This window comes from Polypterus senegalus, chromosome 1 (assembly GCF_016835505.1).
Source record: "Polypterus senegalus isolate Bchr_013 chromosome 1, ASM1683550v1, whole genome shotgun sequence".
In the NCBI taxonomy this organism is placed as follows: domain Eukaryota; kingdom Metazoa; phylum Chordata; class Cladistia; order Polypteriformes; family Polypteridae; genus Polypterus; species Polypterus senegalus.
In genome coordinates, this window is record NC_053154.1 from 170,943,459 (window position 1) to 170,962,639 (window position 19,181).

A 19,181-nucleotide genomic window follows, 5' to 3' on the forward strand; every position below is an offset into this window, starting at 1 on the left:
TTCTACCTACACGGGAAGTTGGAGAATTAGTGATGAGTGAGTGAGTGAGTGAGTGAGTGAGGGCTTTGCCTTTTATTAGTATAGATATATACACATACACACATAGATATAGATACTGTAGATATATATAGATAGGTGTATGTAAATGTGTCTGTATATATCTATATAATCTATATCTATATATCTCTCTCTCTATATATATATATATCTCCTTTGCGTGCGAGCAGCTGTTGCTGGGGGTGCCAGAATCCATTGAGGAAGAAAAATTAAAAACATTACTTGTACAAAATCTTAATTTATCTATCCATTCCTAAATAATTAAATGGGCAGGCTATTTCGTATCAGTACAATACGCTGCTTGTTAAAACGGATGACTCCTAATCTTACGTGCACTTAGTGCTGCGTGGGTATTATGAACTATCGTATATGTTCAAGTTCTATTTAAATTTTAAATATAAGTAATTTTTATTTGGTGGACAGAAATATGTTTAGTAGGAATGAAAGTTAAATTTAAATCATCATTGCATAAATTTTTCTTTACCATTGAAATTTAAAGACTAAATCCATTTAACTTCCATTCCTACCAAAGATATTTCTGGCGACTAAATAGAACCTACTTATATCCAAATTCGAGCTATTGAGCTGTCGCTTGCCTGCCTGAATAAGTCATCCTCACTTCGCTCTTACTTTTTTACCGTTCATTTAATCATGGCTAGTCACGGAAAAATTATAACATGGAAGGAGGATTACACCGAGTATGGCTTTACCAAAACAATTATTGATGGCGAATAAAGTTATCTATTATTCATAAAGCTTCAATTGGTGATCTGTTTTTCTGCGTTAACCTCATATTTTTTCATACTTCCTACCAAACTAAGGGGTTGCAAGGGTAAAATGAATCGGGAAGCGCTGATATATTTATACACTCACCTAAAGGATTATTAGGAACAACATACTAATACGGTGTTTGACCCCCTTTCGCCTTCAGAACTGCCCTAATTCTACGTGGCATTGATTCAACAAGGTGCTGAAAGCATTCTTTAGAAATGTTGGCCCATATTGATAGGATAGCATCTTGCAGTTGATGGAGATTTGTGGGATGCACATCCAGGGCACGAAGCTCCCGTTCCACCACATCCCAAAGATGCTCTATTGGGCTGAGATCTGGCGACTGTGGGTGCCATTTTAGTACAGTGAACTCATTGTCATGTTCAAGAAACCAATTTGAAATGATTCGAACTTTGTGACATGGTGCATTATCCTGCTAGAAGTAGCCATCAGAGGATGGGTACATGGTGGTCATGAAGGGATGGACATGGTCAGAAACAATGCTCAGGTAGCCGGCTGTGGCATTTAAACGATGCCCAATTGGCACTAAGGGGCCTAAAGTGTGTCAAGAAAACATCCCCCACACCATTACACCACCACCACCAGCCTGCACAGTGGTAACAAGGCATGATGGATTCATGTTCTCATTCTGTTTACGCCAAATTCTGACTCTACCATTTGAATGTCTCAACAGAAATCGTCTCAACAGAAATCGAGACTCATCAGACCAGGAAACATTTTTCCAGGCTTTAACTGTCCAATTTTGGTGAGCAAATTGTAGCCTCTTTTTCATATTTGTAGTGGAGATGAGTGGTACCCGGTGGGGTCTTCTGCTGTTGTAGCCCATCCGCCTCAAGGTTGTGCGTGTTGTGGCTTAACAAATGCTTTGCTGCATACCTCGGTTGTAACGAGTGGTTATTTCAATCAAAGTTGCTCTTCTATCAGCTTGAATCAGTCGGCCCATTCTCCTCTGACCTCTAGCATCAACAAAGCATTTTCGCATACTGGATGTTTTTCCCTTTTCACACCATTCTTTGTAAACCCTAGAAATGGTTGTGCGTGAAAATCCCAGTAACTGAGCAGATTGTGAAATACTCAGACCGGCCCATCTGGCACCAACAACCATGCCACGCTCAAAATTGCTTAAATCATCTTTCTTTCCCATTCTGACATTCAGTTTGGAGTTCAGAAGATTGTCTTGACCAGGACCACACCCCTAAATACATTGAAGCAACTGCCATGTGATTGGTTGATTAGATAATTGCATTAATGAGAAATTGAACAGGTGTTCCTAATAATCCTTTAGGTGAGTGTATATTGAATATATTGAAATAGTTTTACTATCAAATAATGCAAACAGTACGCGGCACGTGCTTCACCCTAATTCTGGGCTCATCAGGCAGTACACACTCACTGCACCCACTCTCGCGAATCGAACCTCAGACGTTAGCACAAAAGGCGAAGCCTCTCATGTTGCGCTAGGGTGTGTGGTTCGTTTATTTGACAGTATGTAGATCGGGGTGTATATTATTTATATATATATAACTTTTGAGAATGCAACGTATAGTTTTGTCCAGGAGGAAAGCAATGTTGCATCAAATCAATGGCAAACTTTTGTAGGGTGTTTCCCTGAGACTTATTAATTGTCATCGCGAACTTGGAGAATTAGTGATGAGTCAGTAAAGGCTTTGCCTTTTTTATATATATATATATATATATATATATATATATATATATATATATATATATATATATATATATATATATATATATATATATATATATATATATGCTGTTTATGATTTATTTATTTATTTTATTTTTTTTTACCTAGAGAATCCTGCAAGTAGTGCTGGGCAGAATGACCAAAATTCTATACCACGATATTTTTCCAAATTATACTGGTTTCATGGTATTCGATGGCATTTTTGTCCCATGCATGAGTGGATGTTAACCACATTTTCCACTGCAATTACAGACAGGCTAAGAATAACCTATTCCACTGTCATGAAAATTGTACAAAAAAGCATTTTAATGAGCACACAAGTATTAATACAGGTTTGCAGGGCCCCATAAAGCGATAGGTTTTCAAGGGGGTAGCATTAATGAAGAGAAGGAATCGCATTGCATGACAGTTGCAGTCAAAATACAGAAACTTTTTATTGAACAAATTTTGCAAACAACTTAAAAACTATAATTTTGACAGCATATTTTCAACCATCCAAAGAGGCATTTAGACTTTAAATATCCAGAGGTGCTTGTCAAAAGTTGTATAGCACTGAACATGTCTTAGAAAAGAAATAAAAAGTAAATATTTTTGGAAAACCAACTACACTTTCTGTTAATGTTAATCTCTGTCCACTAACACGTTAAAGTGACTTTTTAAACAACTTTACCTTCATTAAACTGCATAATATTTAAACTAATAAATAATAACAATAAAATAAACAAAGCAACTTCCAGTAATAATACCATTACTTCAAGGCTTCAAGCCCAGGTACATTACACAGTATTCACCAAATAAAATAAAACAAAACAAGTTCAACTTGGTGATGATCTTTACCAACTGAACTCATTAAGGCAAAGTGCATTAATATGGACTTTATTTATGTATATAGCTTGGCTTGAAGTAATAAAATTGCAATTTACATTTATAATTCTATTTGTGGTATAGCAGGTTCGCGGATTAAAACAAAACATACGGCCAGTTTTTAAATCCAGTTAGCCATGTCCATCTCCGTGGGCGCGATTACACAACCGCGGGGAGATGAAGAAGTAATTGGGGCAAGTCGCACCTGCATGTGCGGGTGTGATTGTTCTCAAATTCTAATTGGTTTCCTTTAGCGTGTGATTAAGGCACTGTGCCCACGGAGATGTATATTTATGGGCTGGTAGGACAGAACAGAAAAAAAGGAGAAGGCAGCACGAGCTGTGACTCCGTGAGGGTACGCGGACCGAGGCTGCTGGTTGACCCCACTGACTGAGCATTCAGAGTGGGGCGAGCAAGATTTAAGACCTCCAAATGGATCCGAGGAGCGACTGAGTAAGCGCAAATGAAGACGAGAGTTGTGCTGACCTCGAACAGTCTGGCTGCGCAGTGTTATGGCAGCCAAGATGTGGTTTGGGGCGGGTGGTTCATTGGTGGGGAGGCAGAAAGGAGGTTGTGCTGCAGAGGCACCGGAGAGGAGGAAGGTACAGAAGGTGCAACTGAGGGTAGGAACTTTGAATGTTGGCAGTATGACTGGTAAGGGGAGACAGCCAATATGATGGAGAGAAGGTTGATATTTTGTGCATGCAAGTGACTAAATGGAAGGGGAGTACTGCCAGGTTGATCAGAAGTGGATTCAAATTGTTCTATCATGGTGTGGACTGGAGGAGAAATAAGGTAGGTGTTATTCTAAAAGAACAGTATGTGAAGAGTTTTTTTGGAGGTGAAACAGAGTGTCAGACGGAGTGACGATAATGAAGCTGGAAATTGGAGTGTGATGATGAATGGTGTTAGTGCATATGTCCAGTTACTTGGATGTGCAATGGATGAGAAAGAAGATTTCTGGAGCAACTTGGATGAAGTGAGGGACGGAGAGTGGTGTTGGAGTCGATTTCAATGGACATGTTGGTGAAGGGAACAGAGGGAATGAGGAGGTGATGGGCAATTATGGTGTCAAGGAGAGGAATGAAGTAAGTCAGATGATAGTGGATTTTGCAAAAAGGATGACCATGGCAGTGGTGAATACATATTTCAAGAAGGGCGAGGAACATAGGGTGACGTACAAGAGTGGAGGAAGATGCACACAGGTAGATTATATCCTATGCAGAGATCGAAGACTGCAAAGTGGTGGCAAAGGAAAGTGTAGTTAGACAGCATAGGATAGTGGTCTGTACGATGAAGTTGAAGATCAAGAAGAGGAGGAGAGTGAGGGCAGAGCCATGGATCAAATGGTGGAAGTTGAAAAAGGGAAGACTGCAAGGTTGAGCTCAGGGAGGAGGTAAGACAGGCACTGGGTGGCAGTGAAGAGTTGCCAGATAGTAGGGCAACTAGAGCAAAAGTAGTAAGGGTGACAGCCAGAAGGGAGCTTGGGGTGACATCTGGGCATAGGAAAAGGAAACATGGTGGTGGAATAGGGAAGTAATGAAGAGTATACAGAGGAAGAGGACAGCAAAGAAGTGAGATAGAGAGATGCAGAAAGTAGACAGGAGTACAAGGAGATAAAGCATAAGAGCACCAGATGATCCTGGAGAAAGCATATGACAGGGTGCCACAAAAGGAGTTGTGGTATTATATGAGGAAGTCAGCAGTGGCAGAGAAATATGCAAGAGTTGTACAGGATGTGTACAAGGAAAATTTGTGACAGTGGTGAGGTCTGCTGTAGAAGTGATGGATGCATTCAACATGGAGGTGGGATTGCATCAGAGATCGGCTCTGAGCCCTTTCTTATTTGCAATGGAGATGGACAGGTTGACCGATGAGATTAGACAGAAGTCCCTGTGGACTATGATGTTTGCTGATGACACTGTGATCAGTAGCAAAAGAAAGGAGCAGGTTCAGGAGACCCTGGAGAGGAGGAGATATGCTCTAGAGGGGAGCAGAATGAATATCAGTAGGAACAGGACAGAACACCTGTACATGTGTTTAAATGGGAGGGAGGTCAGTGGAATGGTGAAGATGCGCGGAGAACGTTATGCTTCCTGTAACATCGTTCAGCATGAATGGTTTGGTGGGGGGTTCAGTGATGGTCTGGGTCGGCATACGTATGGAGGGACGCAAAGACCTTTACAGGCTAAGCAATGGCACCTTGACTGCCATTAGGTATCAGGATGAAATCCTTGGACACATGGCCAAACCTTATGCTGGTGCAGTGGGTCCTGGGTTCATCCTGGTGATCGACAATGCCCGGCCTCATGATGCAAGAGTATGCAGGCAGTTCCTGGAGGATGAAGAAATTAATACCACTGACTGGCCCAACTGCTCGCCTGACCTAAATCCAATAGAACACATCTGGGACATTACGTTTCAGTCCATCCGATGATGCCAGGTTCCACCAGACCTGGGAGTAGATCCCCCAGGACACCATCCATCATCTCATTAGGAGCATACCCCGATGCTGATAGGCATTTTCCATCAAACGATGTGGCATCTTTATGTTCCTAACACATTATCCAGTCCATATCAGCAGATATCCAGCATGATTCAATTTCCCATTGAGATCTGATGTGTTTTCAAAGTGTTCCTTTAATTTATTTGAGCAGTTTATTCACATTACCATTATTATTAGGCAGCACTTGTTTCTCATCAAACTTACATATATATGACACATAAGCATATAATAAACAGTACAAATGCTTTAAAAAGCTGCAAAAGTATCACATTTTCATAAAATGTTTATCAAGGAGATACAAGGCTAACATAACTAATAAGTAAAACAGACAAATACTGCTGTTGGGATGACAAGCTTATTCTTTACTAAGCACCAATTCCAAAATTCTTCTTTATCTTTTCTTTTTCATTGTGAAAATGTGAGCTGCTGTACGTAACACAAGCTTGCTCCAATTTCAGAAAATCTCCCTTTTAAGGACATAAACAGAACTACATTTGTAAAAGTAGCTTTTCTTGCCATTTGTCAAATTGCACAGGACAGCTCCACCAGACAGTCTCTCCCGAGGTATTAATGAAGAGATTGAGTGTTATTATGAATAATGCTGCACATTCCTCTCTAACATACTAACCCCAAGTATATATCATGCTAATGAATTACAGTAGACCCCTGCAAAGACATGGTTCAGGTTTCGTGGCTTCAGTTCGCAGATTTTTCCTTAGAACCTATATAATAATTGTCAGTAAAGACCGCAAATATCCTCCGTAATATTTATGGCTTTTTTCATGGCAATACTGTACTGTAGAGAGAACAGGAAGCAACTGTAAAAAGGAAAATGCGTCTTGGGTTTTTGAAAGTATCCAATAGAATTTGAAACTACAACTCCCAGTAGTCCCTGCAGTGGCTCTGATTGGTTTTCTGCTGAGGGTGCTAGGGCTGTTGGGGTTAAAGGATGTCAGCACGGCTTTTAAAAAGGGGGCCGGTGACCAAAAGCAAAAAAAAACGTTTTTGTAATTTGTTTCAAGATTCTGTCTGCCTTCTGTTGGGTTACCTGTACTTGTTTGTTTTGTCCTGGATCGTTTCGTGGTTGGTGTCTGGATTGTCTGTCATCTGCCTGTGCACGAGGACTGTAAGTGGATTCATGGCCATCCTGCGAAAGGAGCGCTCCTGAACCCGTTTTCACCATTTCAGGAACTAGCGGTAGAGGACTATCTTTACATACCCATTCAACATGCGGATCTCTGGACTATCTATTTTCAGCATTGCATTTCATCCGTTACCGTTTTTCATGAACTTTTTCATGATTTACAGTGTGTGTTTTGTTAGTGCTTTAATGTATTTAATATGTAATCACCATAAGGGGAACAGGGGTGGTATTGTTGTTTTCATTTATTTCATTACATTCTTTATTTGCTGTTTGATTATCGGTTTGCTTTGTTTTTGTCTCTCTTTGCGAGTGTGTGCAGATCGGGCCAAGGCTGGCTGCATCCCTGGAATCTCCACCATAAAAATAAATAAATCGTTTTCTGCTCAACGGTATAAATCTTAGTGGCACCATACCGCTACAGTGTTATTCATTTCTCCTTGCTTCTGATTGACTGTGATGAATCTCCAGCCGAGTGTTCTTGTGTTTTCCGTTTTGTTCCTCTTAACCCTTACACTGCCACAACCGGCTATAGTCGTTTCCCAGTGCCATTTTCGAGCATGCAGGAGCTGATCATTCAGTGCTGTACATTTGCTGAGCAGCCACCTCATGACCACTGCCAGCCCCTTGTGAGCTGAACGCACCTCTAGAAAACACGGATGCTCCTCAAAACACCCCCAAAACACTGATTGACTGCCTTCACATTGCTCCCTTACTTGCAGCTGCTCTGTCACGTGATATGCTTCCCGCACTACGCTTACTTAAAAGCCGGAACAGCACCTGTCTTTTTTGGCCGATTGCTTTGTTTCTATCTCCTCCCCCTGACATCCGCTGCTCCTGTTGGGGGTCCCGCTCCCATTGTGCTCCCCTATGAGGTTTGTGTATTCTTTAATCATGAACTAAGTGCATACTGAGCTCGTTTTACTTCTGAAAGACATGTTTGTTTGAAGTGTTTGAATAAAGTTACTGTCTCTACAATCTGTGTTTCTGTGCAATTCTGTGACACAAGCGTGACACCCTGCAGCCTCATTGTCCCTGGGATTGAGCCGCTGCACTAGACTAGCCTGCAAGCATCAGCACTTACCGCTGAGTTATTGTGTGCAGCCCACTCAAGCGCATTTCATCCATGGCATCAGTTGAACCTTGTACATATTGTTCAAGTAGTTTTTTAAAAAAGTTTTTGCAGTTCATTAGCAGTATGTAAAATGATCAGTGTTGCAGTAATTGTGATGATCTTTGCATGACAAAAAATGTGTTCCATTAAAATTTCATTTTCTTTGTAAATTATGTTTACGTAAAAAGTGCAGCAAAAACGTTTTTGATGTCAAGGGATGCATTAACCACCAAGTATGTGGCAGTTTAAGGGTTAAAGCCCCAAGATGCCATCGAAACGCCCTGCACCTTCTAAGGCTTCTGGCAATGAAAACGCGCTTGCATGAATTTCAGTACATATAGCGGTAACATCAAAATTTTACATTCTAGCACTGCGGGAGACATAGCAGTACAGTACTGTACAGTATATGGGTTTACCTTTACATTCTTTATTTTTAGGTAATGTATTAAGCGGAGTTTGAAATTAAATTAAAAGAATTTTGGGGGCATACTTAAGGGTTTAAACTATAAAAATAGGCATTTTTTTAACCACATCGAAAATTTGCGGTTTTTCACAATTCGTGGGTACTCTAGGAACGTAACTCCCGCGAATTTTGGGGATGTACTGTATTTGGAGAAAATTCTGACTTTATAACCAGGGAATGGTGCCTGTAACTGTAATGGTACTACTTGCTGAGCATTTCACAGGCAATGGGAGAAATTTTACTACTAACTAAACTTTCACATTACTTTCCATAGCTAACAACACACTTTCTTAATGCATGCTGCTTATTAGCAAACTGTAAACAAAACTAGACAGGAGCTGTCACTCCACTTTGAAAGGTAGGGCCATATTATTTCAGCGATGTGGAAAACATAGACGGAATCACGGAATTTAATGCATAACAATGAATTTTACATTTTAAAACGGAAATGTGTGGAATTTAGGGACTGAAGGGGTGACTGTTACAAAACTTCTCGAAAAATTAAATAATTGTATAATCTGTAGAACAATTGTTCTACTACTATGCTATTTTGTAGTTTGTTGTTTTTCAAGCGAACGCAATTCTTGTAGAAATCCGGTCGTGTGTCTTTGTTTGTGCATGTGTTTCCCGCATATTTTCTTATTAAACCTACGCGAGACATGAGGCAAATGTCAAAATGAGTAGCATCTGATAAACTATGTCAAAAAAACCAAGAAACACAACCTTAACTGCAAAACTGATGGCACAACAATATCCCGGTGACTTTTACGAATCCGGACAACTTTCTGCAAAGTTTTGCCAGCGTACCATAGTACCCTTTTAAAAATTAACAACGATGTTTCCGGATTTAATAAATGTTTTGCCTTGCCATAATGAGGCATGCAAGGTCCACATTTGACTCTTCTGTTAAAAATTCGACACCTACAAACCTGGGCAGAAAAGCAGACTTCCCCTCAGATGCAACAAGCCCTTAAAAGCAGATCTCTTTCATTTTTTCTGTTTAATTCCTGGATTTAGCATCTTGCAGATTAATTTGCCTTTGCTTTGTAATTAATTATTTTAAGATATGCAATACACAAAGCTACAGATGTAATGATGCACGTTTTTAATCTGTAAACATTTAAGGTTTAAGAATCATTAGAAATAATTTAAATAATTACAATTACAGGAAGTGCTGGGCGGTATGACCAAAATTCTATACCACGGTACCTTTCAAAATTGTACCGGTTTCACGGTATTCAATGGTATTTTTCCATGCATCCATGAGTTAACCACATTTTCCACTGTAATTACTGCAGTAGACTGGCAAATAACCTATTCCACTTTAATGAGAATTGTACATTGTACAAAATAACATTTTAAATGTGCATACAAGTATTAATACAGGTTTGCATGGCCCTATAAAGTGATAGTTTTCAAGGAGGGGGGCACTAATGAGGCACTAATGAAGAGAAGGAAGCACACTGCATGACAGTTGCAGACAAAATATAGAACCTTTTTATTGAACAAATTTTGCAACCACTTAAACTAAAATTTTGACAACATATTGTCAACCATCCAAAGAGGCATTTAAGCTTAGTAAAAGGGTGCTTGTCAAAAGTTGTATTTCACTGAACATATCTTAGAAAAGAAATAAATAGTAAATATTTTTTGTAAACCAACTACACTTTCTGTTAATGTTAACAATCTCTGTCCACTGACACGTTAAAGTGACTTTTTAAACAACTTTACTATCATTAAACTGCACAATATTTAAACTAATAAATAACAATAAAATAAATAATAGTACAACTTCCAGTAATAGTACTATTACTTCAAAATGCGACTGCATGACTGCGGGGAGTTGATGAGGTGATTGGGGCGAGTCGCACCCGATCGTTCTCTATTGCTTCATTGGCTTACTCCAGCGTGTGAATAAGATGCTGCGCCCACATAGATGTATATTTTTGGTCAAGCAGGATTGGGGGAAGCAAAAAAGAAATAATAGAACACAAGGAGGTTAAAGAAGAGAAAAGACAGTCATGGGAGACGACACAGACACCAGGAAGGTGAAGGCAGCACGAGCTGGGGCTCCGTGAGAGAGCGCAGGCTGAGGCGATCTAGGGGCTGGTTCATCCCACTGACTAAGCATGTAGAGTGGGGCAAGCAAAATGTAAGACCTTCCAATGGATCTGAGTAGCGTCTGAGTGAACGCGAAGGAAGACGGGAGGTTTGCCAATCTCGGACAGTCTGGCTGCGCAGTGTGGCGGCAGCCAAGACAGAGTTGGTAGAAAGCAGTTCGTGCTGCAAAGGCTCCGCCAGCAACACCCATAAAGGGTGAGCCCTTGGAGACAGAAGGTGGTGTGCTGCGATCGGGCTAGGACAGAGACTACATTTTAACCTCTATTTTAACGGATTTATTTATTATGGATTTTATCCCCACGTTTCACTGGTTTTATGGATTTGCTATTTATTTGGGTACTGTATTTTTCTGAACACTGGTTTTACTTTTCACTGTTTTTAACAAAAGCACTTTCAACCATCCCACGACTTGAGATTTCTCAGCTCATCTCGGTCATAACTATCGATGGTGTTGGTTCAACAGATTCCCATGTGGGAAGAGGGAGTCTGTAGGGGACCGGCATCATCACACTATTACACAGTAACCAGTTACATTACACAGTATTGGAAAAAAAAAATAAAACAAGTACAACTTGGCTTGCAGTATTATCCAGTAGTATAGAAACAGTATTCACACATTTAAACATAATGGTCCACATCCGAACTTTTAAAACCAAACTATTTTCAGATAACAGACATGGCAACTTTTTTCGTCAAAAGTTCTTCTGCATCATCATGTTCAACTTTATTGTCTGCTACAGCTTCTGTTTAGGAATGTTCTCTGTCCATTTTCATTGCTCAATACCTCCATGTTCTCTGTTGCATTCCTGTTTAGCGGTACAGCAGTGAAAAAGGCTCCCCCCTTAAACAGTTTCCCGCTGCACCACGTTCCTAACATTGTTTAGGCTATTTAAACCGGTGTTCCAGTATAAGAAAAATCCATCATCATAACAAAAATAAAAAACGTTTTTTGGTATGAACCGGTATACTGCCCAGCACTAATTACAGGTACTGAAGACCAGTACTTTTTGGCAGATGTTATCTTCATTAAGAGCTGCAATGTTTCCACCTTTTCACAGGCAACACTTCAGTCTCTTCACAACCAGCTGAATCTTAAGTACATTTTAGCAGTGGTTACAAACAATGCATCATACTGTCTGAAAGCATACCAGGAAGTTTTAAAATGGATCATGCCTAACAGTGTACATTCAACCTGCTTGTGTCATATCATCAGTTTGGTGGGAGAGACCTGCCAGCACTGTAAATACTTCAGTGAGGCTGCATCACTAGTGATGTGGGTAAAGTCTGCCTTCTTCAAGAAGCCTGTCAGGAACTCCCGAGGCAGGAAACACCATGTGAAATAGCTGGTTCAAATCAGTAGGGTACCTTGCTAAACATATTCACCTCTAAAAAAAAGTTCTTTCTGACCAAGAACACATCAGCTCAGGCTGCAACAAATATCCTAGACCCTAAAAGTGAAGGTAACCTTCATCTCAGAAGGATGCATCAAACTAGAAACAAAGTGCCATGTTTTAGTGCAGAACCTGCTCAAAAAGTGTAAAAATGAATACTGACTACATGTAGACAGTTTTATAATCAGTTCATCATGCTGTTTACATACTTATTATAACAAGAAATAGGCAAGTACATTGTAATTATGAATAATCTGTATAGAAAAATACAAGTTTTTACTACAGTTTTATGTTTTAGGCTGATTGAAAAGTGCTGCCTTGCTTTTTATGAATAAATACCGAGGCCACTGTATGCCAAGAAGGAGGACGACTTTGGAAAGACATCCGTGCAATAACATTCCAAGAAATACCAGGTGGAAAAATACAAAAACAGAAAAACAAAAGAAATAATGTAAAGTGTCTACATTAAGAGGACAAGAATCTGGACTGACTGCAAATGCAGACTTTTGCAATAAGCCTAACATATAGTTTGCCATTGACAAATGCTTACATATTCACAGAATTATGTGGGGTTTGGTTCTAAATCGTTGACATATTTCTACAAGAAGAAATTTAGTTTTTAATTCACTTGTGATTTGTATATGCTTAGCTGACTGAAAAGTAATTACTTTAATAAATACTGAAGCATTTTTCTTTCCAAAAGCATAACACTGGAACATTTTTTAACTTTAAAATGTATACAAATTTATAAAGTGAAAATATATAGCAGCAATATATACTATGTGTAAAGAAAGTATCTTTACAGTGATTCAAGATGTATACTAGGCTAACAAAAGAATTCAGAGGCCATTTGTTGCAGCACCGCTTTTTATTTAGTTTCTTTTTCACCACCATCACATAAAGGTTTGTCTTATGCAGAGTTCTTACAACTACCAGAGACTACTGTAACTTTACACCATTCTCAACGTTCTAGTATTAATCCTAACTTATATTTTAAATACTACTACACAGCCATGTTTTTTGTAGTGATGGCAGAGGAAAATTTGTTAATCTTATGTTTTCATGCAGAACACTGGCAGCTTGTAATGCAGGGCGCTGCCAAAATAAACACTAGCATGGAGAGTCGCTCGCGTATTGATGAGTCTACAGCTGAAGGTGGAAGCTGCCGTCACTGTACTTTGTATGCAACAGCCAGATCGAATGTTATTTACCTTTATTTATTTACTTACTTCCTACAGCATAAAGTCACAATTACAGTGCACAGCTTCCCATGTACATATACAAAGTACAGCGATGGCATTCTAGATCCGATGTAGACCCGTCATCTACATCCGAGTTCACCTCTGTTATAGCGCGTCTTTATGTGAAAACAGCAGTGTCAAATGTTTGGGGCCGGGTTCGTGAACATGACTGAGAGAATAAAACTGAATAATAATAAATAAAAAAAAAAAAAAAGCTACCTTTTACGAGTATAATAAATTTACACCAGCGGTTACAGAGTGGAATCAAATGTATGTTTTCATTCTAAAATAGTAAGAATAAGAGCAGCTCACTTCTCAAAACGGACTCATCCGGGGTCGAACCCGTGAAGTTTTGATTACCAGTCAACAGTTCTTACTGCTGAGGCACCGAAGCGGCCGTAGCAAATGCTTGTCAATGTTGCACCCTAACGTGGGTTCTTTTTCTGCAGTTGTATTTTTGAATAGAAGCGCACTTGTTCTGTTATATTTGTAAATTTTGTGAAAGTGTTTATTTGATATTTGGACTTCAGGCTTCACACATTATACGTTTAATGTCTACATTTTGTCCATTATTACTAAAACATGAAAAATGTGTCTGTGTTAACGAAGTGTTTACATAGATCGTTGTAGACACGGAACACACATGAAATGCATGTGTTCCAAATAACGATATGATATTTATAAAAGGTGTCATTTTGCTTGACTTCTCACTCTATACAACGCTAAGCAACTGACATGCAGGTAAACAGACTTGAGCTTAGAAAACTGTGCGGCGTCGGGGGGATGTGATAGTGGGCTGCTTATCTGCACATTTACAAGACAAAAGACGCTGATGGAGAGGAGCGAAGCGATTTAAGGTGGGACAGATCTACACGTTTTTTCGTAGGCTCTGGTAATTCTAGTGTTAATGCTATGCAAGTACAGGTGAATGAGCATGACTTTGACAGCAACATCAAGCTGAACTTCAGAAATTAAAGAAAACTCAGATATTTCTTTGATGAAACACCCTTCATAAACCATTCACTTGGAGAGAAAAAAAAGGAAGATAAGGAGCTTGGACTGGACTGTCCTGACGAATGAATTCAAGGATGAGCCTGTCCTTATACAAGGACTTTTTTTTTTTCTTTCCCGGTTTGCTGTTTCAAAGTGTTGGTACCAAAGCTTTGTGGACAACCACAAGGGTACAAGATCTAAAACAACTTTCTGAAATATGCAAACGGTATAAAAGTAGCTGCAGTCATCTAGTCCATAGCATGAAGCTAAATGTTTTTGGCAGGCTTAGTATTGCTGAACAGCTAGATGAAGGGTACAGACAGATAGACAGATACTTTATTAAACCCAAGGGGAAATTTACATACACAAGGAGCAGAATTACTGATAAAAAACAATATTAAAGAGTGAGAAAAATGCAGGATTGGCATTATAAGGCACAATGAAGAGGTGACCAAAATCAACACATCCTGTCCAGAATAACAGATGAGTTGCATAGATGTTTGTGGTTAGTTGAATAGTGATGTACTTTGGGATGATTTTCGTTACAAAAAATATACCACTATGGAAAAAAGGGTTGGGAAAAACTGCTCTAGACAATAATATGCAGCGAAATGTTAGGCAGACATAGAGACATTTTCAGGCCAGAAGGAAAGGAGGGAAATATTTATGTTCAAGAAAACATAGGTATCCTGATAGTAAAAGCAGAATAAGATTTCATTTGAAGTTGTGCTATGGATGGGATATAGGACAGACAGAAGTCCACATTATTGGAAGATTGTGGAAGAAGGGGTACAGACATTATGGTGTGGGACTTGGCAGAACGAGAAACTAGGCAAGCATGTAACGGATTTGGCAATGTAGAGGCAGGTGTAGTATACAATTTGGGTGTCGGTTGCACCTGTTCCTTTCTACATCTATAAGGCAAGTTATAAGAAAAACAAGGGAACTGTGGATGTCATGGACAGAAGATCTGGAGCACAGCAGAAATGTAAAAGCTGGCATCAGATTAGGCAGCAAGGTGGAAAGGGTATAACACATTTAGCCCGGATTTGTCCTATGGGTCTGGTACTGGACAGGCCAAGATGTGCATTGACATTATAAGGACCATGAGAGCATGTGGAATGACCAGATAGATATGAAAGAGACAATATAATAAACAGACGTGCAAGGCACCATATGATAGATAGATATGGAAGGCACTATATAATAAGTAACTGCTGCTTCAGTTTGTCCCTGCAAAAGCCGCACCCTCACCTAAATTTTTTCCGCCAGCTACCACTGAGGCACAATGACAGAAAAATGGTTTATGATGCAATGGATCCTTTCTGTCCAATGGCAACTATGTGAAAAACAGCCATGCAAGGAAAGAAAACTAATTCTCACATAACTCATGTTGTATAATCCACAGTATTATGGGAGTGGCATCTTTCCTGTTCATCACCCATGCCGCATTTTTCGGAGGCAAGAATGCTAATTTTAAGCAGAAAAATACACCAATTTTGCTTGTTTTGAGCATACAAATGGATATTAAACATATGGATTATGAGACATGAGTTATGCGAGAATTCTTTTTCCCCCAAACACATTTTCCACATCACTTGCCACTGAACAGAACTGATCATTACGTCTCACCACATTATAAACCGCTTTCCCCCATTGAAAGAAAGATTAAAAATTTATCACAACCACCACTACAAACTACATGGGGTAAATTACAAACAGAAAAATCATTTTTATGTGGAGTATTCTTTTAAATGTCTTAAAAGGAAAAACTCTGACTTCTCAGGTAGCCCCAACACAAGACTCTTTTGTTCAGATACAGCTTTGGTATGTGTTATTTTCCAAGTACAGGTGCTGGTCATAAAATTAGAATATCATGACAAAGTTGATTTATTTCAGTAATTCCATTCAAAACATGAAACTTGTATATTAGATTCATTCATTACACACAGACTGATGTATTTCAAATGTTTATTTCTTTTAATTTTGATGATTATAACTGACAACTAATGAAAGTCCCAAATTCAGTATCTCGGAAAATTAGAATATCAATTAAGACCAATGCAAAAAAAGGATTTTTAGAAATGTTGGCCAACTGAATGGTATGAACATGAAAAATATGAGCATGTACAGCACTCAATATTTAGTTGGGGCTCCTTTGGTCTGGATTACTGCAGCAATGCGGCATGGCATGGAGTCGATCAGTCTGTGGCACTGCTCAGGTGTTATGAGAGCCCATGTTGCTACGATAGTGGCCTTCAGCTCTTCTGAATTGTTGGGTCTGGCGTATTGCATCTTCCTCTTCACAATACCCCATAGATTTTCTATGGGGTTAAGGTCAGGCGAGTTTGCTGGCCAATCAAGAACAGGGATACCATGGTCCTTAAACCAAGTACTGGTAGCTTTGGCACTGTGTGCAGGTGCCAGGTCCTGTTGGAAAATAAAATCTGCATCTCCATAAAGTTCGTCAGCAACAGGAAGCATGAAGTGCTCTAAAATTTCCTGGTAGACAGCTGTGTTGACCTTGGACCTCAGAAAACACAATGGACCAACGCCAGCAGATGACATGGCACCCCAAACCATCACTGACTGTGGAAACTTTACACTGGACCTCAAGCAACGTGGATTCTGTGCCTCTCCTCTCTTCCTCCAGACTCTGGGACCTTGATTTCCAAAGGAAATGCAAAATTTACTTTCATCAGAGAAGATAACTTTGGACCACTCAGCAGCAGTCCAGTCCTTTTTGTCTTTAGCCCAGGCGAGACGCTTCTGACGCAATGGCTTGACACAAGGAATGCGACAGCTGAAACCCATGTCTTGCATACGTTTGTGCGTGGTGGTTCTTGAAGCACTGACTCCAGCTGGAGTCCACTCTTTGTGATTCTCCCCCACAGTTTTGAATGGGTTTTGTTTCACAATCCTCTCCAGGGTGCGGTTATCCCTATTGCTTGTACACTTTTTCTACCACATCTTGTCCTTCCCTTCGCCTCTCTATTAATGTGCTTGGACACAGAGCTCTGTGAGCGTCTTTAGCAACGACCTTTAGTGTCTTGCCCTCCTTGTGCAAGGTGTCAATGGTCATCTTTTGGACAACTGTCAAGTCAGCAGTCTTCCCCTTGATTGTGTAGCCTACAGAACTAGACTGAGAGACCATTTAACGGCTTTTGCAGGTGTTTTGAGTTAATTATCTGATTAGAGTGTGTCACCAGGTGTCCAATTCTGAACCTTTTCACAATATTCTAATTTTCCGAGATACTGAATTTGGGACTTTCATTAGTTTTCAGTTATAATCATCAAAATTAAAAGAAATAAACATTTGAAATACATCAGTCTGTGTGTAATGAATGAATCTAATATACATGCTTCACTCTTTGAATGGAATTACTGAAATAAATCAACTTTGTCATGACATTTTAATTTCATGACCAGCACCTGTAATATCCGAGTTCTATTGTGGCTCACAAGTCAAGGAACGCCAACACTGATCAGGTGGAAAAACCAAAAAACTCTGATAGTGTTACTTCCTTTGTCTTAGCTGTCTTCAGCAGTAATTCCTTCATAAAGTCATACCAAATTCACTGTGGGATAAATGACTAAAAAAAAAGTTCATCTAGAAATTAACATTGTATACTTTGTGGTGCAAAAGGGAATAGGAAAAATACTGTTAAGGCGATTTTTTCTCGTTAGCAGCCATAATGACGAAAACTATGCATCACCACTTTTGACTTTTAACATATATGCGGCAAATCTTTTTCTTAATATACCATGTTTTTCAATACAAAATCCGCATTGGAACAAGATTCATTTTAAATGAAGCAACATCTGTCAGTATCAAGGAATACGAATGCCCATGCGTTTCTAGATCATTAACGTATTACCATATTTAATAATTGCAAAACAAAAACGTTTAGGTTATAAAGTTTAACTGGCACTTGTAGTTGAAGGGCTAAATGTAACGTAAATAATTTTAATACTAAAAGACAGTCTACAAAATATTTTGAATTAAACCAAACAGTATTGGGGCAGAGATGAAAAGCTACAAAGCAACAGCACTGTAACACGTGGTTACACTAAACAGGCAAAAGCTAAAAAAAAAAAAAGCAATGACCATAAAAATGCGATTTAGGTCTATATAAGAAAACAGGCTCGATAAATTACATTGAGTAATGTTTGTTCCTGTAGTTGTGTCAATCAAGCTCAGAACAGAAATGCAAACAGGACGCATTTCTTTGTACAACCAACGAAAACCCAAGTCTTTCTCAACATCACCGCCGGGACAAGCTGCTCACACTTAAGCGCACTCGACAAAATAAAGCCCGCCTTAGAGCGCGGTGCACCCTGCCGCTGAATGTAAATACGTTTTCGCTCAACGACAACAGGTTACGGAACAGTAAAATGGTCCTGTGTCTCAACGACACTACTTCTTCCTAATACCGCTCACTGATTTTACAACAGTCGCCACTTAAACCATCACGTCAAAGTAGCCGAAAAAAGGCTGTCTTTAAATGCGTCGACCGCATTAAAAAAAATAATGGCGACTAGGCCTGTAAACAGACTATAAGCAGCTTTACTCACCTCTCCTTATGTCGGTAACTTTAAGCGGAAGGGCTGTCTTAGGACGGCCTTCGGTTCAGCATACAACGTTCCACTCTGGTTGTATTCTTCACGCGGGAAACAAATAAAAGTCTCTTTTACTCCGCGTTTTCCTTGCTGTCATCGACAGGCCTCCAACGCCATCTTCCTCAAGCTACGCGCCTCCGTTCTGACGTCCCTGTGCGGCCTCACGGTGTACG

At 39.6% G+C, this 19,181-nt stretch overlaps 1 protein-coding gene across 3 annotated transcripts in view; it reads right to left on the reverse strand.

Annotated features, from left to right (window-relative positions):
* Positions 1-19,181, reverse strand: part of wdr33 (WD repeat domain 33) — a 217,738-nt gene extending 198,557 nt beyond the window's left edge. For 2 of the 3 annotated variants that reach the window (XM_039762909.1, XM_039762898.1), the window contains exon 1: positions 18,964-19,181. The gene's annotated coding sequence lies outside the window, so the exon portion shown is untranslated. The remainder of the gene's footprint in view (positions 1-18,963) is intronic. The other variant, XM_039762920.1, reaches the window with a different exon arrangement.